The 22,929-nt window shown below is 34.5% G+C and overlaps 1 protein-coding gene across 15 annotated transcripts in view; it reads right to left on the bottom strand.

Moving 5' to 3' along the window:
- The window catches only part of NAALADL2 (N-acetylated alpha-linked acidic dipeptidase like 2), a 1,565,958-nt gene that overhangs the window by 1,472,090 nt on the left and 70,939 nt on the right, over nt 1-22,929 (bottom strand). For 6 of the 15 annotated variants that reach the window (XM_055083848.1, XM_055083842.1, XM_055083840.1 and 3 more), the window contains 2 exons: nt 17,821-17,937; nt 14,501-14,606 (listed from right to left, as the gene is read on the bottom strand). The exons of 5 other annotated variants lie outside the window; for them this stretch is intronic. The gene's annotated coding sequence lies outside the window, so the exon portion shown is untranslated. Of the gene's footprint in view, nt 1-12,527; nt 13,115-14,500; nt 14,607-17,820; nt 17,938-18,188; nt 18,225-22,929 lie in introns of those variants that run through there. 4 more of the 15 variants (XM_055083845.1, XM_055083858.1, XM_055083866.1 and 1 more) reach the window with 4 other exon arrangements.

Here is a 22,929-nt window from a genome sequence, read left to right as displayed (position 1 = left end):
CTAGATTTTCTTCAAGTATAATTTTTTTTAAGTCTTATTTGTTTTTTTTGGGGGGGGTATAATTTTTTTAAACTGATTAAGAAAAAAAGAATATAATACCCATGGTAAAGCAGAAATACTTGCCATGTTATATTACCATACCAAAAAAACATCATAATATATGTATCAACACTATTTTCAATTAATTCTAATAAGCAAATATTATTCTAAGATTATGAAAAGGAATTGCTAGGATAATTGTTCTAGAAGTACTGCAATTAAAGATGAAAGTACATAATGCTTTCTTCTGGCAAAAGAACATTTCACTGGCAGAGACAAGCAGTCCCTCATGTAACATTTAATAATCAGTAGATGATACATAAATAGGAACAATCCCCCCCAAAAAAACTCTATAAATCCAAGTCTTAATCAGAATATGAAAGTTTGTTCATTTTCTCTAATAATAATAATATAGAAAATAAAATTAAAACTAATCTGTTGGTTGAAAGAAAAACTAACATCACAATATACATTGAAATCATATGTATTTTACTACAGGAAAATAACACCCATTTAAAAATTAATTTTAGAAGTAACTATAGTAAAGGAACTTTCAAAATTAATTCATTTATTTTATTTTTAATTTTTTCAATTAAAGTATAGTTGATTTACAATGTTGTGTTAGTTTCTGGTGTGTAGCAAAGTGATCAGTTTTATATCATTTTCTTTTTCATATTCTTTTCTATTATCATTTATTACAGGAGATTGAATATAGTTCCCTGTGGTATACAGCAGGAACTTATGTACAATAGCTTGTATCTGCGGTCCCAAACTCCTAATATAGCCCTCCCCCAACCCCCCTTTCTGCTCTCGTAACCATAAGTGTGTTTTCTATGTCTATGAGTCTGTCTCTGTTTTATAAATAAGTTCATTTGTGTCAAATTTTAGATTCCACACATAAGTGATATCATGATATATGTTTTTCTCTGACAACTTCACTCAGTATGATAATCTCTAGGTCCACCCATGTTGCTGCAAAAGGCATTATTTCATTCTTTTTAATGGCTGAGTAGTATTCCATTGTATATATCCATTCATCTGTTGATGGACATTTAGGTTGCTTTCATGTCTTGGTTATTGTAAATAGTGCTGCTATGAACATAGGGCTATATGTATATTTTCAAATTATAGTTTTGTCCAGATATATGCCCAGGAGTAGGATTGCTGGATCATATGGCAAGTCTATTTTAGGATTTTTTAATTTTTTTTATTTTTATTTTTTTTGAGGTACGCAGCCCTCTCACTGTTGTGGCCTCTCTCTTTGCGGAGCACAGGCTCTGGACGTGCAGGCCCAGCGGCCATGGCTCACGGGCCCAGCTGCTCCGTGGCATGTGGGATCTTCCTGGACCGGGGCACGAACCCATGTCCCCTGCATCGGCAGGTGGACTCTCAACCACTGCGTCACCAGGGAAGCCCTATTTTAGGATTTTAAAGGAACCTCCATACTGTTTTACATAGTGCTGCACCGATTTACATTCCCACCAACAGAGTAAGAGAGTTCCCTTTTCTCCACACCCTCTGCAGCATTTGTTATTTGTAGACTTTTTAGTGATAGCCGTTCTGACCTGTGTAAGGTGGTACCTCATTGTAGCTTCAATTTACATTTATTTTTTAATAACTTAAGGAACAATTTAAATGTTGTAATAATATTGTTAAATATTAGGCTTTCAAATTTATTCATTTCTTGATTTTTTTTCTCAAATTTCATAAAGAAATTGCTGTTCTTTGGATGTATAACAACATTATAGACATGACTTAAGAGGTTGACTTAACCTCTTATCAAAGAGGTTGTTCCAAATTATATATACCGCTGGTTTTAAGCAAAGATAATATTAAAAAAATACCACTTTTATTAGACAGCAGTATACAGATCAGTTTTTATCATCTTTGTTCAATCAATAATTTCATAGGAAGCCCTTCAAACTAATCCAAAGGAAAAACAACTCTTGGTTAGTAAAGTAGGATTAGCAGGTAGAACTGAAGTGTCTGCAAACAGAAGGTGAGCTACTGTGTGTCTCTGGGTAGGTAGTATTCCCTTTCATGTATATAGTGGTGGGTCAAATGGGTAGATGTATAACTGATAACTGAATATAGACTATGTTTAAAATATAATTACTAAATGCCATTAAATAAACAAAAATAAAATTGCTATCAGAATACTGACAAGAAGCAATGTCAATATTTTAGAGGCACTTGCTCCTGGACTGTAACATTTACAACTCTAGTAAGGGGAAAGAGATGGAGACAGTATAGAAAGCATGACGACTAAAATGTCTTTGTTTGCCAATGTTGTAGATTAGTATGAAAATCAATAATAAATGTTCTATGGAATATTCTAGTAGCAAAGGAGGTAACTGGCTCAACCTGCCAGTTTATTCACATTTTAAGCTACTTCTTTTGCTCTTTTCTCCTACTCTACAATTTCTTTCTTCTCATCTCTTTTCTCTTTTGCCCATGCTCAATGCCTATTGTTATCTGAGACTAGTTTCAGAACTTAATTAAAAAGCGTTCTTTCTTCTTTCTAGGCATCGTATTGAGACAGTTTCACACTAGTCTCAGACAACTTTAAACCACTACTGCCAATTTGGTTCCCCAAACATAATATCATCACTAAATGCTATTCTATCCAATTTAAACTCTACTCTACAGCCTTTAAGGTTTTCTTCCAATTGTCATTCCTCTGATTCCCACCAGTTACTTCCCCAAAAGATTTCTCTAATTTGGCCAAACACTTATTTGTCCAGTAAAAATTGGCCACACACCTATAATATTTATCAATAAAGTACCTGATATAAAAGCTGACCCTGCAAAGAACTGTAACCTACCAGGGTGATAAATAAGCATTGTAAAATGTGCTAAATACTGATCTTAATGGAAACACATACTAAGAGCTGTAATGTAATTAACTTAGTGTTACTATTTGTAAAACATTTTAGAATTTTATTTTTATTTTGATGTTCTAAATTTCAACCAATGTGTTTGTTCTGTGTTACATACATCCTCGGTAATTTCATTGCCTCTATCTTCCAATATAATAATTATCTCCTCAGCTGTGTTTAATCAGCTGTTTAACTCCTCTATTACCATTTTAATTTTAATAATTATATTTTTAAATTTCTAATACAAACTGGTTATTTTTAATCTATCTTTTAAAAAAATAATTTTTTCCTTCTTTATGTTTTTACATGCTTTTAAATTTAATTGTTCACCCCCTCTGGGAAATATATTTATTACAGGAGCTGTTTTTTTAGTAGTTATCTATTTTAGATATATTAGTGTATATATGTCAATCCCAATCACCCAATTCATTCCATCACCATTTCCCCCCACCTCCGCTTTCCATGATTGGTGTCCATATGGTTGTTCTCTACATATGTGTCTCTATTTCTGCCTTGCAAACTGGTTCATCTGTACCATGTTTCTAGATTTCACAAATATGCATTAATATATGATATTTGTTTTCCTCTTTCTGACTTACTTCACTCTTATGACAGTCTCTAGGTCCTTCCACCTCTCTACAAATGACCCGATTTTGTTCCTTTTTATGACTAATATTCCATTGTATATATGTACCACTTCTTCTTTATCCATTCGTCTGTCGATGGGCATTTATGTTGCTTCCGTAATCTGGCTATTGTAAATAGTGCTGCAGTGAACATTGTGGCACATATATCTTTTAGAATTATGCTTTTCTCAGGGTATATACCCAGTAGTGGGATTGCTGGGTCATATGGTAGTTCTATTTTTAGTTTAAGGAACCTCCATACTGTTCTCCGTAGTGGATGTATCAATTTACATTCCCTCCAACAGTGCAAAGGTTTCCCTTTTCTCCACACCCTCTCCACCATTTGTTGTTTGTAGATTTTCTGATGATGCCCATTCTAACTGGTGGGAGGTTATACGTCATTGTAGCTTTGATTTGCATTTCTCTGATAATCAGTGATGTGGAGGAGCTTTTCATGTGCCTCTTGGCCATCTGTATGTCTCCTTTGGAGAAATGTCTACTTATGTCTTCTGCTCATTTTATAATTCAGTTGTCTGTTTTTTTTGATATTGAACTGCATGAGCTGTTTATATATTTTGGAGATTAATCCTTTCTCTGTTGATTCGTTTGCAAATATTTTCTCCCATTCTGAGGGTGGTCTTTTCATCTTATTTATAGTTTCCTTTGCTGTGTAAAAGCTTTGAAGTTTCATTAGGTGTCAATTGTTCATTTTTGTTTTTATTTCCTTTACTCTAAGAGGTGAGTCAAAAAAGATCTTGCTGTGATTTATGTCAAAGAGTGTTCTTCCTATGTTTTCCTCTAAGAGTTTTATAGTGTCTAGTCTTACATTTAGGTCTTTAATCCATGTTGAGTTTATTTTTGTGTATGGTGCTAGGGAGTGTTCTAATTTCATTCTTTTACATGTGGCTGTACAGTTTTCTCAGCACCACTTATTGAAGAGACTGTATTTTCTCCATTGTATATCTTTGCCTCCTTCATCATAGATTAGTTGACCATAGGTGCGTGGGTTTACCTCTGGGCTTTCTAGCCTATTCCATTGATCTATATTACTGTTTTTGTGCCAGTACCATACTGTCTTGATTACTGTACCTTTGTAGTATAGTCTGATGTCTGGGAGTGTGATTCATCCAGCTCTGTTTTTTTCCCTCAAGATTGCTTTGGCTATTCAGGGTCTTTTGTGTATCCATTCAAATTTTAAGATTTTTTGTTCTCGTTCTGTAAAAAAATGCCACTGGTAATTTGATAGGGATTGCATTAAATCTGTAGATTGCTTTAGGTAGCATAGTCATTTTCACAATATTGATTCTTCCAATCCAAGAACATGGTATATCTCTCCATTTGTCTGTGTCATCTTTGATTGATTTCATCAGTGTCTTATAGGTTTCTGAGTACAAGTCTTTTACCTCCTTAGGTAGGTTTATTCCTAGGTATTCTATTCTTTTTGTTGCAATGGTGAAAGGGATTGCTTCTCTAATTTCTTGTTCTGATAGTTTGTTGTTAGTGTATAGAAATGCAAGAGATTTCTGTGCATTAATTTTGTATCCTGCTACTTTATCAGATTCATTGATTAGTCCTAGTATTTTTCTGGTGGCATCTTTAGGATTCTGTATGTATAGTATCATGTCATCTGCAAACAATGACAGTTTTACTTTTTCTTTTCCAATTTGTATTCCTTTCATTTCCCTTTCTTCTCTGACTGCTGTGGCTAGGACTTCCAAAACTATGTGGAATAATACTGACTAGAGTGGACATCCATGTCTTGTTCCTGATCCTAGAAGAAATGCTTTCAGTTCTTCACCATTTAGAATGCTGTTTGCTGTGGGTTTGTCATATATATGGCCTTTATTATGTTGAGGTAGATTTGGTCTATGTCCACTTTCTGGAGAGTTTTTATCATAAATTAGTGTTGAATTTTGTCAAAAGCTTTTTCTGCATCTACTGAGATGCTCATATGGTTTTTACTTTTCAGTTTGATAATATGGTGTACCACATTGATTGATTTGCATATATTGAGGAATCCTTGCATTCCTGGGATAAATCCCAATTGATCATGGCGTATGATCCTTTTAATGTGTTGTTTGATTCTGTTTGCTAGTATTTTGTTGAGGATTTTTGCACCTATATTCATCAGTAATATGAGTCTTTTTCTTTTTTTGTAGTATCTTTGTCTGGTTTTGGTATCGGGGTGATGGTGGCCTCATAGAATGAGTTTGGGAGTGTTCATTGCTCTGCAATTTTTTGGAAGAGTTTGAGAAAGATGGGTGTTAACTCTTCTCTAAATGTTTGATAGAATTCAGCTGTGAAGCCATCTGGTCTTGGACTTTTGTTTGTGGAAGACTTTTAATCACAGTTTCAATTTCTTTACTTGTGATTGGTCTGTTCATATTTTCTACTTTTTCCTGGTTTAGTCATGGTTATACATTTCTAAGAATTTGTCCATTTCTTCCAGGTTATCCATTTTATTGGCATCTTTTCAGTTTGATAATATGGTGTACCACATTGATTGATTTGCATATATTGAGGAATCCTTGCATTCCTGGGATAAATCCCAATTGATCATGGCGTATGATCCTTTTAATGTGTTGTTTGATTCTGTTTGCTAGTATTTTGTTGAGGATTTTTGCACCTATATTCATCAGTAATATGAGTCTTTTTCTTTTTTTGTAGTATCTTTGTCTGGTTTTGGTATCGGGGTGATGGTGGCCTCATAGAATGAGTTTGGGAGTGTTCATTGCTCTGCAATTTTTTGGAAGAGTTTGAGAAAGATGGGTGTTAACTCTTCTCTAAATGTTTGATAGAATTCAGCTGTGAAGCCATCTGGTCTTGGACTTTTGTTTGTGGAAGACTTTTAATCACAGTTTCAATTTCTTTACTTGTGATTGGTCTGTTCATATTTTCTACTTTTTCCTGGTTTAGTCATGGTTATACATTTCTAAGAATTTGTCCATTTCTTCCAGGTTATCCATTTTATTGGCATAGAGTTGCTTGTAGTAGTCTCTTAGGATACTTTGTATTGCTGCAGTGTCTGTTATAACTTCTCCTTTTTCATTTCTAATTTTATGAGTTTGAGTCCTCTCCCTCTTTTTCTTCATGAGTCTGGCTAAAGGCTTAACAATTTTGTTTATGTTCTCAAAGAACCTGATTTTAGTTTAATTGATCTTTGCTATTGTTTTCTTTGTTTCTATATCATTTATTTCTGCTCTGATCTTTATGGTTTCTTTCCTTCTACTAACTTTGGGTTTTGTTTGTTCTTCTTTCTCTAGTTCCTTTAGGTGTAAGGTTAGCTTGTTTATTTGAGATTTTGTTTCTTGAGGTAGGCTTGTATTGCTATAAACTTCCCTCTTAGAACTGCTTTTGCACATCCCATAGGTTTTGGATCATCATGTTTTCGTTGCCATTTGACTCTAGGTTTTTTTTTATTTCCTCTGATTTCTTCAGTGATCTCTTGGTTATTTTAACGTATTGTTTAGCCTCCATGTTTTTGGTTTTTTTTCCTGTTATTGATTTCTAATCTCATAGCGCTGTGGTTGGAAAAGATGCATGATATGATTTCAATTTTCTTAATTTTACTGAGTCTTGATTTGTGACCCAAGATGTGATCTATCCTGGAGAATGTTCCGTGTGCATTTGAGAAGAAAGTGTAATCTGCTGTTTTTGGATGGAATATCTGATATCAATTAAATCTATCTGGTCTATTGTGCCATTTAAAGCTTGTGTTTCCTTATTAATTTTATGTTTTGATGACCTGTCCATTGGTGTAAGTGAGGTGTTAAAGTTCCCCACAATTTTTATTATTTATTTATTTATTATTATTATTATTATTTTGGCTGCATTTGATCGTCTTTGCTGCATGCGGGTTTTTTTCTAGTTGTGGCGAGCAGGGGCTACTCTTTGTTGCAGTGCGCAGGCTTCTCATTGCAGTGGCTTCTCTTGTTGTGGAGCACAGGCTCTAGGCATGCAGGATTCAGTAGCTGTGGCACACAGGCTCAGTAGCTGTGGCGCACGGGCTTAGTTGCTCTGCGGCATGTGGAGTCTTCCCGGTCCAATGCTCGAACCCGTGTCTCCTGCATTGGCAGGAAGATTCTTAACCACTGAGCCACCAGGGAAGTTCCCCCAACTATTATTGTTTTAATGTCGATTTCCTCTTTTATAGCTGTTAGCATTTGCCTTATGTATTGAGGTGCTCCTATGTTCGGTGCATATATATTTATAATTGTTATATCTTCTTCTTGGATTGATCCCTTGATCATTATGTAGTGTCCTTCCTTGTCTCTTGTAAAATTCTTACTTTAAAGTCTATTTTATCAGATATGACTATTGTTACTCTAGCTTTCTTCTGATTTCCATTTGCATGGAATATCTTTTTCCATTCCCTCACTTTCAGTCTGCATGTGTCCCTAGGTCTGAACTGGGTCTCTTGTAAACAGCATACATATGGGTCTTGTTTTTGTATCCATTCAGCGAGCCTGTGTCTTTTGGTTGGAGAATTTAATCCATTCACGTTTAAGGTAATTATAAATATGTATGTTCCTATTACCATTTTCTTAATTGTTTTGGGTTTGTTTGTGTAGGTCCTTTTCTTCTCTTGTGTTTCCTGCTAAGAGAAGTTTCTTTAGCATTTGTTGTAGAGCTGGTTTGGTGGTGCTAAATTTTCTAAGCTTTTGCTTGTCTGTAAAGCTTTTGATTTCTCCATCGAATGTGAATGAGATCCTTGCTGGGTAGAGTAATCTTGGTTGTAGTTTCTTCTTTTTCATCACTTTAAATATGTCCTGCCACTCCCTTCTGGCTTGTAGAGTTTCTGCTGAGAAATCAGCTGTTAACCTTATGGGAGTTCCCTTGTATGTTATTTGTCAATTTTCCCTTGTTGCTTTTAATAATTCTTCTTTGCCTTTAATTTTTGTCAATTTGACTACTATGTGTTTCAGTGTGTTTCTCATTAGGTTTGTCCTGTCTGGGACTCTCTGCACTTCCTGGACTTCGGTGGCTATTTCCTCTCCCATGTCAGGGAAATTTTCGACTATAAACTCTTCAAATGTTTTTTCGGGTCCTTTCTCTCTCTCTTCTCCTTCTGGGACCCTTATAATGCGAATGTTGTTGCGTTTAATGTTGTCCCAGAAGTCTCTTAGGCTGTTTTCATTTCTTTTCTTCTTTTTTCTTTATTCTGTTCCATGGCAGTGAATTCCACCATTCTGTCTTCCAGGTCACTTATCCATTCTTCTGCCTCAGTTATTCTGCTATTGATTCCTTCTAGTGTAGTTTTCATTTATTTTTCTTCATCTTTGTTTGTTTGTTCTTTAATTCTTCTAGGTCTTTGTTAAACATTTCTTGCATCTTCCAGATCCTTGCCTCCATTCTTTTTCCGAGTTCCTGAATCATCTTCACTATCACTATTCTGAATTCTTTTTCTGGAAGGTTGCCTATCTCCACTTCAGTTCATTGTTTTTCTGGTGTTTAATCTTGTTCCTTCATCTGGTACATAGTCCTCTACCTTTTCGTTTCATCTATCTTTTTGTGAATGTGGTTTCCTTCCACAGGTTGCAGTATTGTAGTGTTTTCTTCTGCTGTCTGCCCTCTGGTAGATGAGGCTATCTCTGTGTAAAACATCTTTGATGCAACATTTTATTTTATCCATAAGGTAGGTTAATTTTGTCTCCATTTTAAAAATGAGAAAAATGCATCTTGCTTAAGAACACATAACCAGTATATGGTGGTTCAGAATTTGAAGCAATATTTGATTCCAAACATACATTTTTAACAGTTACAAGTTATAAACAAATAATGGGCATGAACCCAACAGTAAAGGGCTATCCTTTACTTTTACTCTGTTCATATCATATTTATGCCTTAGAGCATTACTTTCTTCCCCACCTGATATATGTTTTCTGAAATGCTGTTTTCCTTATATCTAGGACTTATTCCAAACTCACCTCATGATGCCTTCCTGACTTATAGTGCTTCATTCTCATTGCTCCCTTACAGTCATTGCTTTATATCTGAAATCTATCAATATTTTGAATATTAAATATGAACTGTAAACATTCTTTTTTTTTTTTTTTTTTTTTTTTGCGGTATGTGGGCCTCTCACTGCTGTGGCCTCTCCCATTGCAGAGCACAGGTTCCAGACGTGCAGGCTCAGTGGTCATGGCTCACGGGCCCAGCTGCTCCACGGCATGTGGAATCTTCCTGGACCGGGGCACGAACCCATGTCCCCTGCATTGGCAGGCGGACTCTCAACCACTGCGCCACCAGGGAAGCCCCTGTAAACATTCTTTATAATTAATGTCACAGGTGAATACTCTATGGCCTCAACTAGTTATTAATACCCTTGGAAGCAATAGCTTCTAAGTACATGGTACACTAGCTTCATGGAACCTAGTGTAGTAATTTACAAATGATGACATACAATTCTTTTGGGAGCAGAAATAAATAAAAGAGTAATGTTACTGAGTAAAAGCCAGTACTATTATTTTCCAAATTTACTTTATTTTTTCCAGAAGTTAATAATAAAACATAAATATGATGAAAAACCAATATAAGAACATTTATACAATTTTGAAGAAATAATAAACAATAACATAGAAGCAAACATACTGTTTTATGAAAAAAAGTATCAAATTTGAAACAGGACCAATAACATATAGATAATTTGATCTCTTCATGTGTACAACTCATTTTTATTTCCCTAAAAATATTATTTAATAACTATTTAGTAACTAATAAATTCTACTCAACCACTGCGCCACCAGGGAAGCCCCTGTAAACATTCTTTATAATTAATGTCACAGGTGAATACTCTATGGCCTCAACTAGTTATTAATACCCTTGGAAGCAATAGCTTCTAAGTACATGGTACACTAGCTTCATGGAACCTAGTGTAGTAATTTACAAATGATGACATACAATTCTTTTGGGAGCAGAAATAAATAAAAGAGTAATGTTACTGAGTAAAAGCCAGTACTATTATTTTCCAAATTTACTTTATTTTTTCCAGAAGTTAATAATAAAACATAAATATGATGAAAAACCAATATAAGAACATTTATACAATTTTGAAGAAATAATAAACAATAACATAGAAGCAAACATACTGTTTTATGAAAAAAAGTATCAAATTTGAAACAGGACCAATAACATATAGATAATTTGATCTCTTCATGTGTACAACTCATTTTTATTTCCCTAAAAATATTATTTAATAACTATTTAGTAACTAATAAATTCTATTAATAGTCCAACAAGTAAGTATGTAGATAATCCTCAATTAAATCCATGGGTATAAATGAATACATGTATTTCATGTTAGATATCTTGAATTGGGAACTTTATATTACAGTTGATTATATATTGCAGATATTTTTCATCTGGCTATTCACATGACTGTCTTTCTCTTATGAAACTTATATACTGGTAATTATCATTATATTGCTCAAGACTGTGACTAAGATAGTAGCATCTGGAGTGCCTCCACAGCCATCAGATCTCCTGGAATAATATACATCTTCAATTTTGAAAATTAAAATAGAAATACAAAATTCAAAAATATAGAGCATTATTTCATAAATGTAGTGGGGTGAAAAATTCATTATCTTAACAGTAGGCAGCAGAATTTAGCAAAAAAAAAAAATTGATGTTTCAGTTGGGGGGAAAATAGGACCAGAAGGTCTAGTACAATAGGTTCCAATACAGGTAAAGAGATAGCTAAATTTCTTAGCACTAGAAATAATCAAAATCTCAAAGGTGGATAGGTAGAGAGAAGAGAGCTAAGAAGTAAAAGAGTTAGAAAAAGAAAAGACATCAGCAAGAATCAGGTAGGCACAGGGCTGAAGAAAGTGGTAAAATAAAAATCTGATGTTGGGGTAACAAAAGGACTTTTAAAAACAGGGATATCTCATATTTTATGTGAAATTGTTTGTATTACTACATCTGAATGCTGTCCCTCCAAACCCAGATATTTAATAAAATATAATCTCATATGCTTTTTGTGAATGGATTTCATAAACAGAGCTGAGTTTTACATCTGGGTCAACACTGTAGAGTGTAAACTTAGGAAGCACAAGATGACAAGAGGATAACTAAACTGAATTTTATTCAATGAAAACAATATTGGCAATGTGAAACACTTCTTTCACCCACCCCTGCAAATGATCTTACCAATATTAAAACAAATCCCCTACGGGATATTAAAATTTACATGAAATTGAAAACATGCCAATTATATAATTTTAAAACCAGCTACAATTAAAAAATATGTTTTTTCAAAATGAATAAAATAATTAAATTGGTGTGGCATTGGTGACCCATAAGTAAGTAAGTAAATAAATAAATAAATAAGCAGGTAGATACTTGTAACAGAATGAATAATCTAGAAACAGATGGAGGTATATAAGATATCAGCCTATCATTGGAATTCAAACTTATATTCTGACACTGGTAATCTTTGTTCAAAGAAATTGTATGCTTCCACTTCAATAAAGATGAAGTAACAGAAACAAGACATATTCTTACCTTAAACAACAAGAAAACGAGAATACATATATGAAAACACTGTTTTCAGACATTGAAAAACAAGTAACACTGTGACTTCTGAGAGAAAGGAAACAATAAAGATGAGCCTTATGATTGCCCCAGTTTGTGCTTGGAGGCAGTTTCCAAGAGATAGCCTGGAAGAAAGAAGCCAAAGAAACCATGGCTGTCTCACTGAGTTGGGCAAATAGAGATTGGAGTTTGGAAAGAACAAGGCAGCTTGAATCAATGGGAGAGAATACCAAGGATACCACTACTGCACAGATAGAGAAAGCTCTAAATATCTGCATGAGGTCCATTCCAGGAGTTAGGTGGCTACTGATCTGCCATATGTGAATAGAAATCACTTGAGGCCAGAGAAAGAAGCACTGGAAAACAGTAGAATAAACATTTCTCAGAGCTCACAGTATTTGAGAGAAAGATTTCTACCACATTGAACGGAAAGACAATCAAAGAATACCTGGACATTCAGAGGAGATTCCAGTGGGTCATGCCTTAGTGAAAGCAGCCAGAGGAAAAAAAGGCTTATTCTCTACAAAAGAACAAAGATGAGACTTACAGCCAACTTATCATCAGAAACTGAAAGACAGAAGACAACTGTAGACACTTTAAAGCACTGAAATAAAACAACAAGAAAAAAGGATTCTTTGCCAGCACATAAGAAACATGAAAGGACATTTTTGAGGTAGAGATAAAGTGATATAAATGGGAATTTGCACAAAAGATGAAGAGTTATGAAAATGGTAAATATATGGTAACTATAGGGTATAAAGTGTTTCTCATTTTAATCATTTTAAAAGACAACTGTTTAAGGCAAAAATAATAGTGCATTATTGTAAAGTTTATAACATATGGAGAGGTAAAATAATAAAAGCAAGAAAACAAGGAAGGGAGGGGAAAATGGAGGTATGTTGTTAAAAGGTTCTTACATGTTTACGTGAAGTGGCATAATATTATTTGATGGTGAACTTTTAAGTTAAAATCATGTTGTAGACTTTGGAGTAACCACTAAGCAAATAAAATAAAAAGGCACAGATGGGAAAAATAGTGAAGATAAAATGGAATCATAAAATATATTCACTTTATCTAAAAGAAAAGAGAAAAAGGGGGAAAGTAACAAAAAACAAATACAGGGAAAAGAAACAAATATCAAGACAGTTGACTTAAACCCAAACACAGGAATAAGAACATAGAATATAAATGGCCTGAACAATCTAATGAAAAGGTAGACACTAAATAAAACAATATATACTATCTAACAAAATTAAATATGAAGACATATAGATTAAAAGTAAAAACATAGGAAAAGAAATGACATGAAAACACTAATAAAATAGAAAGCTGAAATGGCTACATTAACATCAGAAAAGCAGATCTGAGAGCAATGTATAATAGGATAAAAAGGATATTTACATAGTGATAAAGGGGTCAGTTCATCAACATAACACTCCTAAAGGTTTATGCATTTAAAAACATGAAATAAAAACTGATAGAATTTAAAAAGAACTAGAAAAATACACATTCACAGAGAGAGATTTCAAAATACCTTTCTCAGTAATTGATAGAACAAGTACAGAAAAATGTCAGTAAGTATGTAGAAGACTTGAATGATACAATCAATTGACTTAACCCAATTAACATCTGGAGAACATTCCACATTTTTTTCAAGTTCATGTGGAACAATCACCAAGATGGACAATATTCTGAGTCATAAAACAAATCTCAACAAATTTAAAAGACTGAATCATACATAGTATGTTTTCTCAACACAATGGAATTAAACAAGAAATCAGTAACACATATATATATGGAAAATCCCCAATATTAGAAACCAACATTTTTCTAAATAACACATGGGTCAAAGGAAAAAAAATCATGATGGATTAAGAAATATTGGGTTGGCCAAAAAGTTCCTTTGGTTTTTAAGTAAAAATAAAGGACACATTTTTCATTTTCACCAAGAACTTTATTGAACAACGCATTCATCATTTTGTTCCACTATCTTCTGCCATTTTTCAGGCAACTTCATAATTCCATCTTCCCAAAACATTTTATCTTTTTGAGCAAAGAACTGTTCCAGGCACCTTTTACAGTCTTTCAGGGAATTGAAATTTTTTCCATTAAGAGAATTTTGTAAAGATCAAAATAAATGGAATCTGAAGGTGCAACATCTGGTGAATATGGTGGATGAATCAGAACTTTCCAGCCAAGCTGTAATAGTTTTTGTCTGGTCATCAAAGAAACATGCAGTCTCACATTATCCTGATGGAAGATTATACGTTTTCAGTTGACTAACTTCAGACGCTTTTTGTTGAGTGCTACTTTCAGTTGATCTAATTGGGAGCAGTACTTGTTGGAATTAATTGTTTGGTTTCCTGGAAGGAGCTCATAGTAGAGGACTCCCTTCCAATCCCACCATATACACAACATTACCTTCTTTGGAGGAAGACTGGCCTTTGGTGTGGTTGGTGGTGGTTCATTTCCCTTATCCTACAATCTCTTCCATTCCACATATTGTACAGTATCCATTTTTCATCACCTGTCACAATTTGTTTTAAAAAGGGAATGTTTTTTATTACATTTGAGTAGAGAATCACATGCAGAAATATGGTCAAGAAGGTTTTTTTCACTTAACTTATGTGGAACCCAAATATCAAAGCAAGAAACAACTGAGTTGGTGCAAATGATTTTTAACACTTGATATGGATATTTTGAGTATGTTGGCTAACTCCCGCATGGTATAACATTGATTGTTCTCAATTAATGTCTCAATTTGATCACTATCAACTTCAACTGTGGAGCATTACCCAGCAAGAGATCTCCAGCATGAAACTTTGCAAACCACTTTTGACATGTTCAATCAGTCACAGCAACTTCTCCATACACTGCACAAATCTTTTTTTGCGTTTCAGTTGCATTTTTGCAATTTGAAATAATAAAGCGTAATATGCTGAAAATGTTGCTTTTTTCTTCCATCTTCAATATTAAAATGGCTACACCAATTTCAATTTTTTTAAATGCATGCTGAAATGACAGCTGTCACAAAACAATCTAACATAATTGTTCCAATGAAGTTAAGGACAACTAAGCACTGCTACTAGAGCCATCTTATCAAAAAAAACAAATGAACTTGTTGGCCAACCCAATATTGTAATTGAAGGAAATGAAAACACCCTATATCACAATATGTGAATGCAACTAAAACAGTACTTTAAAAGAAAATTATAGCATTAAATGCTTGTATTAGAAAAGAAGGAAACTCTTACATCATCTTCCTTAAGCTTCCACCTCAAAGAACTAAAAAGATTAAAAAAAAGAGGACTGTAGGGCTTCCCTGGTGGCGCAGTGGTTGAGAGTCTGCCTGCCGATGCAGGGGACACGGGTTCGTGCCCCGGTCCGGGAAGATCCCACATGCCATGGAGCGGCTAGGCCCGTGAGCCATGGTTGCTGAGCCTGCACATCCAGAGCCTGTGCTCTGTAATGGGAGAGGCCACAACAGTGAGAGGTCTGCGTACCGCAAAAAAAAAAAAAACAAAAAACAACAGGACTGGAAACCAAAATAAACGGAAAGAAGGAGTAATAAAGATAAAAGGGGACTTCCCTGGTGGTCCAGTGGTAAAGAATCCACCTTCCAATGCCGGGGACACAGGTTCAATCCCTGGTCAAGAAACTAAGATCCCACATGCTGTGGGGCAACTAAGCCTGTGCACTAAAACTACTGAGCCTGCGTGCCTCAACTAGAGAGCCCACGCACCACAAACTACAGATCCCATGCCCTCTGGAGCCTGTGCACCACAACTAAAGAGAGAAAGCCCACATGCCAGAACTAAAGAGAAACCCTTGTGCTGCAACAAAGAGCCTGTGCACTGCAACGAAAGATCCCAGGTGCCACAGTGAAGATCCCATGTGCTGCACCTAAGACCCAACTCAGCCAAAAATGAAAGAAAGAAAGAAAGAAAGGAAGGAAGGGAGGGAGGGAGGGAGGGAGGGAGGGAGGGAGAAAGAAAGAAAGAAAGAAAGAAAGAAAGAAAGAAAGAAAGAAAGAAATTAATTCTGTCCCTTGATTTTAAAAAAAATAAAGGTAAAAGTACACACCTATAAAATAGAAGATGCACAAAAAATAGAGAAAAATCAATGAAACCAAAAGCCGGTTTTTTTTAAAGAAAAAAACTGATAAACCTCCAGATAGACTGATCAAGGAAAATGGGAAATGACACAAATTACCAATATCAGGAATGACAGAAAGGACATCACAAAGACTTTACACAAAGTAAAAGCATAAGGAAGGAATATGAGGAATAACTTATGCCAATAAATTCAGTAACTTAGATGAAACAAAAAATTCCTTGAAAGATGTTGACTCAACATGGAATAAGTAGCCCAAATAGCCCTTAAAAAAGATAGAAATTAAACTCAGGTTTAAAACCTTTCCAAAAGAAATTTTCAAGCCAAGACAGCATCTCTGGGAATTCTATCAAACATTTAAGTAAAAAATAATATTGATTCTATATACATTCTTTCATAAAATAGAAGATGAGGGAAAATTTCCCAACTTGCATAAGGTAAACATCATCTTGATCCGAAACCAAGCAAAGACATTGCAAGAAAGGAAAATTACAGATCAATATCTCTTACAACTTCTTAGAGACGAAAATAAATCCCTAACAAACTTTTAACAAACTGTATTCCCCAATATATAAAATAAATTATACTTATATGCATATAATAAACAAATACTTAAAGTGCTATATATGAAAGGCATATAAAACATGCAAGTAAATGAAAGATGTGTTTAACATTCCAAAAATGAATTATATGTTTCCCTATATTAATATACTAAAAAAAGAAAAGAAAAAAACATGTGATCATCTCAACAGATGCCAAAAAACATTTCACAAAATTTAACAGCTATTTAAAATAAATATTTAAGCTACCTGGAAATATAAAGAAACTTCTCAATCTGATATAGAACATCTGTATGGTCTGATAACAGAGACATCAGAGACAGATAGTCTGTCTCTGTCTCTCTCTGTCTCTCTCTTCCCTCTCACAGAGAAGAAGCCATCTGAGGACAGAGTAAGAAGGCAGCGATCTGTAAGTCAGGAAGAGAGCCCTCACCAGACACCAACCCTGACAGTAACCTAATTTTGGACTCCTAGCCTAAGGAACTATGAGAAAATACATTTCTGTTGTTTAAGCCACCCAGTCTGTGGTATTCTGTTATTGCAGCCCAAGCAGACTAACACAGCATCTCTGAAAAACCTACAGCTAACATCGTTCTTATATGGTGAAATACTGAAAACACTGAATACTTTCCCTCTTATATGAGGAACAAAAAAGGATATCTGCTTTTATTGAATCCACATATGGATTCAATATTGTACTGGACATCTACACTAGTAAAATAAGGCAAAAATAAGCAATAAATGATATACAGTTTGGAAAGAAAGGAAAACTTTTTTTCAGAAAAAAATGTTCGTACAGAAAATCCTGAAAAAAACCACATAAAGCCATGAGAACTAATAAATGAGTTTACCAAGTACACAGGATAAAATCAATATATATAAATCAATTGTATTTTATATACTAGCAACAAAATTTAGAAATTAAAAATTTTAAGACTACCACTTCATAACATCAAAATATGAAATACTTAGGGATAATTTTTTTAATTTTGTAAAACATGTACCCTGTCAATTATCAAACTTTGCTGAAATAAGTTAAAGAATATTTAAATAAATAAAAATACATACCATGTTCATCAATACTGTTACAATGTCATTGTCCCCAAACTGTTGCCTCCAAATTTATTCAACAAAATCAATATTAAAATATCAGCAGGATTTTTTGTAGAAGTTGGGAAACTGCTTCTATAATGTATATTGAAATGCAAAGCACATTAGCCATTAAGAAAATGCAGTTAAAACCACAATAAGATACCACTACTTACACACTAGAATGGCTAAAATTAAAGAGACTGTCCATACTAAGTGTTGGCAAACATGTAAAACAACTCGAATTCTCATACATTGCTGGTGGAAATGCAAAATAATACAGATATTTAAGAAAACCACTTGGCAATTTCTTACGAAGTTTCTTATAAAATTATATGTTCACTTACCATTCAACCCAGTAATTCCACTCTTAGGTATTTACCCTAAATAAATAAAAACATATATCCACATATGGACCCATATAAGAATGTTCACAATAACTATATACATGATAGGCAAAACTTCAGCCATATTCATGATGCCTAGATAACCACATGTGAATGGATAAACAAACTGTGTTATATCCAGATAACTGAATACTACTCTGCTGCATAACGGAACAAACTATTTGAACATGAAAAACATGGATAATCTCACAAGCATTATGCTAAGTGAAAAGAAAAAGCCAAATATAAAAGACCACCTGCTGGTATTATTTCATTTATATGAACTTCTAGAAAAATCTAAACTATAATGTATAAAGCAGATCAACAGTTGCCAGAGGCCAACAGTAGAGTAAGAAGATCAACTACAAAGGCACAATGGAGGTTTGCTGTAGTAACGGAAATGTTCTCTAACGTGAATGTAGTACTGGTTATACAACTTTATTGATGTGTATGTTATACAATATCTGTATTTAGTGTACTTTGGTAAAGCTGATTTTTAGAAATTAAGAAGAAACTGCATATTTGTAAATATGTATGCTGATGGATGCTAACTAGACTTATTGTGGTGATCATTTTGTAATATATACAAATATCAAATTGTTATGTTGTCCATCTGAAACTAATATGTCAATTATGCCTCTAAACAAAGAAGAAACTATCTTAAAATATGTAAAAAATGAATTTAAAAAAATCACAGATATTTCAATGGAGATATAAGGATGGTAAGAAGAAAATCCCAGTTACCAAGTTTCCAGCTCTTCAAGGATATTCCGAGAGCACACCACAGAATGCCTAAAATACCTCAGAACATAGTTTGAAAACATCTATTATGATAACTGAGACATGTCAAATTAGTGAGGAAGGCTGGGCTACTCATTAAGCGATACTTTGTTAACAGCCAAGCCATTTGGAAATAAAATAAGTTAGACTCTTTTCTCAAATCATACCTGAGAATAAACTGCTTATGGATTAAACATTAAACATAAAAAGGTCACAGAAGAAAAATTTAAATAATTAAGCATAAAACTTTGTGTAGGGTAAGCTTTTGTAAGCATGGCTTAACAGCCAAAACCATTAAAAAAAATATTAACAAATATTGGGGAAAATATAAATAAATTAAAATTCACAAAACCGAAAAGAATAAAACATAGGTGAAGACAAAACATATAAAGAATTATTATTAAATAACAGTAAAAGGACTATACAAATCGAAAAAAATGGGCATGATATAAATAAGAAATTCAAAAAAGAGTGCAATAGCTACTAAGGATTTGAAAAGACAGTTGACCATTGCAAGACACAGGTGTTAGGGGTGCCAACCCTACCTACAGTGGAAAATTCATGTATCACTTTACAGTCTTCCATAGCTACAGTTCCACATCTGCAGTTCAACCAACCACAGATGGTGAAGTACTACAGCACACATTTACTGAAAAAAAAACATGTATAAGTGGACCTGGACAGGTCAAACCCATGTTGTTCAAGGGTCAACTGTATATTCTAAATCACTAATAAAAAAAACACACACACAGGGCTTCCCTGGTGGTGCAGTGGTTGAGAATCGCCTGCCAATGCAGGGAACGCGGGTTCGTGCCCCAGTCCGGGAAGATCCCGCATGCCGTGGAGTGGCTGGGCCCGTGAGCCATGGCCACTGAGCCTGCGCGTCCGGAGCCTGTGCTCCGCAACGGGAGAGGCCACAGCAGTGAAAGGCCCGCGTACCACTTTGGTCTATTCAGGCTTCCAACAGATTGGATGAGGCCCACCCACATTGGGGAGGGCAATCTGCTTTACTCTGCCTACTGATTCAAATGCTGACCTCACCCAAAAACACTCACAGACACACTGAGAATAATGTCTGAGCAAACATCTGGACACACAACAATCCAGTCAAACTGACATAAAATTAACCATCACACCTACCAAAAAAAAAAAAAAAAAACACACACACACACACACACACACACACAAAAACAATGCTGAGATATCAAAGTTCACCCATCTAATTAAAGAAGACCCTTGTAAGAATGTGGTGCTAGGAGAAGTATATACTTACATCTTTCTAGAGAGCATTTTGTAGTAAGTATCAAATGTTTAAATTTCCATCATTTTTAGTTTTAAAATTTATTTTATAATGTAATCTGATGAATGTAGAAAGTTGTCTTTATTTCAGAATTATTTAAATGGTGAAAAACTGTAATTCTCAATGTTCAGAAATACCAGATGTTACTAACAACAATATGAAGCCATTGAAAATGAAAAGGTAAACCAATAATTATTGACATAGAAAGATGTCCACTCATCCACCAGAGGGCAGACAACAGAAGCAAGAAGAACTACAATCCTGCAGCCCACAGAATGAAAACCACAATCACAGAAAGACAGACAAAACGAAAAGGCAGAAGACTATATCCCAGATGAAGGAACAAGATAAAACACCAGAAAAAGAACTAAATGAGGTGGAGATAGGCAACATTCCAGAAAAAGAATTCAGAAAAATGACAGTTAAGATGACTCAGCAACTCGGAAAAAGAATGGAGGCAAGGCAAGAAGATGCAAGAAATGTTGAACAAAGACCTAAAAGAATTAAAGAACAAACAAACAGAGATGAACAAATAACTGAAATGAACAATACACTAGAAGGAATCAATAGCAGAAAAACTGAGGCAGAGGAATGGATAACTGACCTGGAAGACGGAATAGTGAAATTCACTGCCATGGAACACAATAAAGAAAAAAGAATGAAAAAACATGAAGACGGCCTAAGAGACCTCTGGGACAAAAATAAACGCAACAACATTCTCATTATAGGAGTCCCAGAAGGGGAAGAGAAAGAGAAAGTACCCGAGAAAATATTTGAACACCTTAGAGTCGAAAATTTCCCTACTATGGGAAAGGAAACAGCCACCCAAGTCCAGGAAGCACAGAGAGACCCAGGCAGGAAAAACCTAATGAGAAACACGCTGAGACACATAGTAATCAAACTGACAAAAATTAAAGACAAAGAAAAATTATTAAAAGCAACAAGGGAAAAATGGCAAATAACATACGAGGGAACTCCTGTAAGGTTAACAGCTGATTTCTCAGCAGAAACTCTGCAAGCCAGAAGGGAGTGGCACAATATATTTAAAGTGATAAAAGGGAAGAAGCTACAAACAAGAATACTCTACCCAGCAAGGATCTCATTCAGATTCAAGGGAGAAATCAAAAGCTTTACACACAAGCAAAAGCTAAGAAAATTCAGCACCACCAAAACCAGCTCTACAACAAATGCCCAAGGAACTTCTCTAAGCAGGGAACACAAGAGAAGAAAAGGACCTACAAAAACAAACTCAAAACAATTAAGAAAATGGTAAAAGGAACATACATATCAATAATTACTGTAAATGTGAATGGATTAAATGCTCCAACCAAAAGACACAGACTGACTGAATGGATACAAAAACAAGACCTGTATATATGATGTCTACAAGAGACCAACTTCTGACCTAGGGACACATGCAGACTGAAAGTAAGGGAATGGAAAAAGATATTTCATGCAAATGGCAATCAAAAGAAAGCTGGAGTAGCAATACTCATATCTGATAAAATGGACTTTAAAATAAAGAATGTTACAAGAGATAACAAAGGACACTACAAAATGATCAAGGGATCAATCCAAGAAGAAGATATAACAATTATAAATAGGACATTCCATCCAAAAACAGCAGATTACACTTTTTTCTCAAGTGCGCACAGAACATTCTCCAGGATTGATCACATCTTGGGTCACAAATTAAGCCTCAGTAAATTTAAGAAAACTGAAATCCTAGAGTCAAATGACAATGAAAAGACAACAATCCAATACCTATGGGATGCAGCAAAAGCAGTTCTAAGAGGGAAGTTTATAGCAATACAATCCTACCTGAAGAAATAAGAAAAATCTCAAATAAACAATCTAACCTTACACCTAAAGGAACTAGAGAAAGAAGAACAAACAAAACCCAAAGTTAGTAGAAGGAAAGAAATCATAAAGATCAAATGAAAAATAAATGCAATAGAAACAAAACAATAGCAAAGATCAATTAAACTAAAATCTGGTTCTTTGAGAAGATAAACAAAATTGATAAACCTTTATCCAGACTCATGAAGAAAAAGAGGGATAGGACTCAAACCAATAAAATTAGAAATGGAAAAGGAGAAGTTACAATGGACACAGCAGAAATACAGAGCATCCTAGGAGACTACTACAAGCAACTCTATGCCAATAAAATGGACAACCAGAAAGAAATGGACAAATTCTTGGAAACGTATAACCTTCCAAGACTGAACCAGGAAGAAATAGAAAATATGAACAGACCAATCACAAGTAAAGAAATTGAAACTGTGATTAGAAATCTTTCGAACAAATGAAAGTCCAGGACCAGACGGCTTCACAGGTGAATACTATCAAACATTTAAAGAAGAGCTGACACTCATCCTTTATAAACTCTTCCAAAAACTGCAGAGGATGGAACACTCCCAAACTCATTCTAAAGGGCCACCATCACCCTGATACCAAAACCAGACAAAGATAATACAAAAAAAGAAAATTAAAGACCAATATCACTGATGAATATAGATGCAAAAATCCTCAACAAAATACTAGCAAGCAGAATCCAACAACACATTAAAAGGATCATACACCATGATCAAGTGGGATTTATCCCAGGGATGGAAGGATTCT

The sequence above is a fragment of the Physeter macrocephalus genome, chromosome 1 (genome assembly GCF_002837175.3).
Source record: "Physeter macrocephalus isolate SW-GA chromosome 1, ASM283717v5, whole genome shotgun sequence".
Taxonomy (NCBI): domain Eukaryota; kingdom Metazoa; phylum Chordata; class Mammalia; order Artiodactyla; family Physeteridae; genus Physeter; species Physeter macrocephalus.
This window is presented reverse-complemented; position numbering and strand designations above follow the sequence as displayed.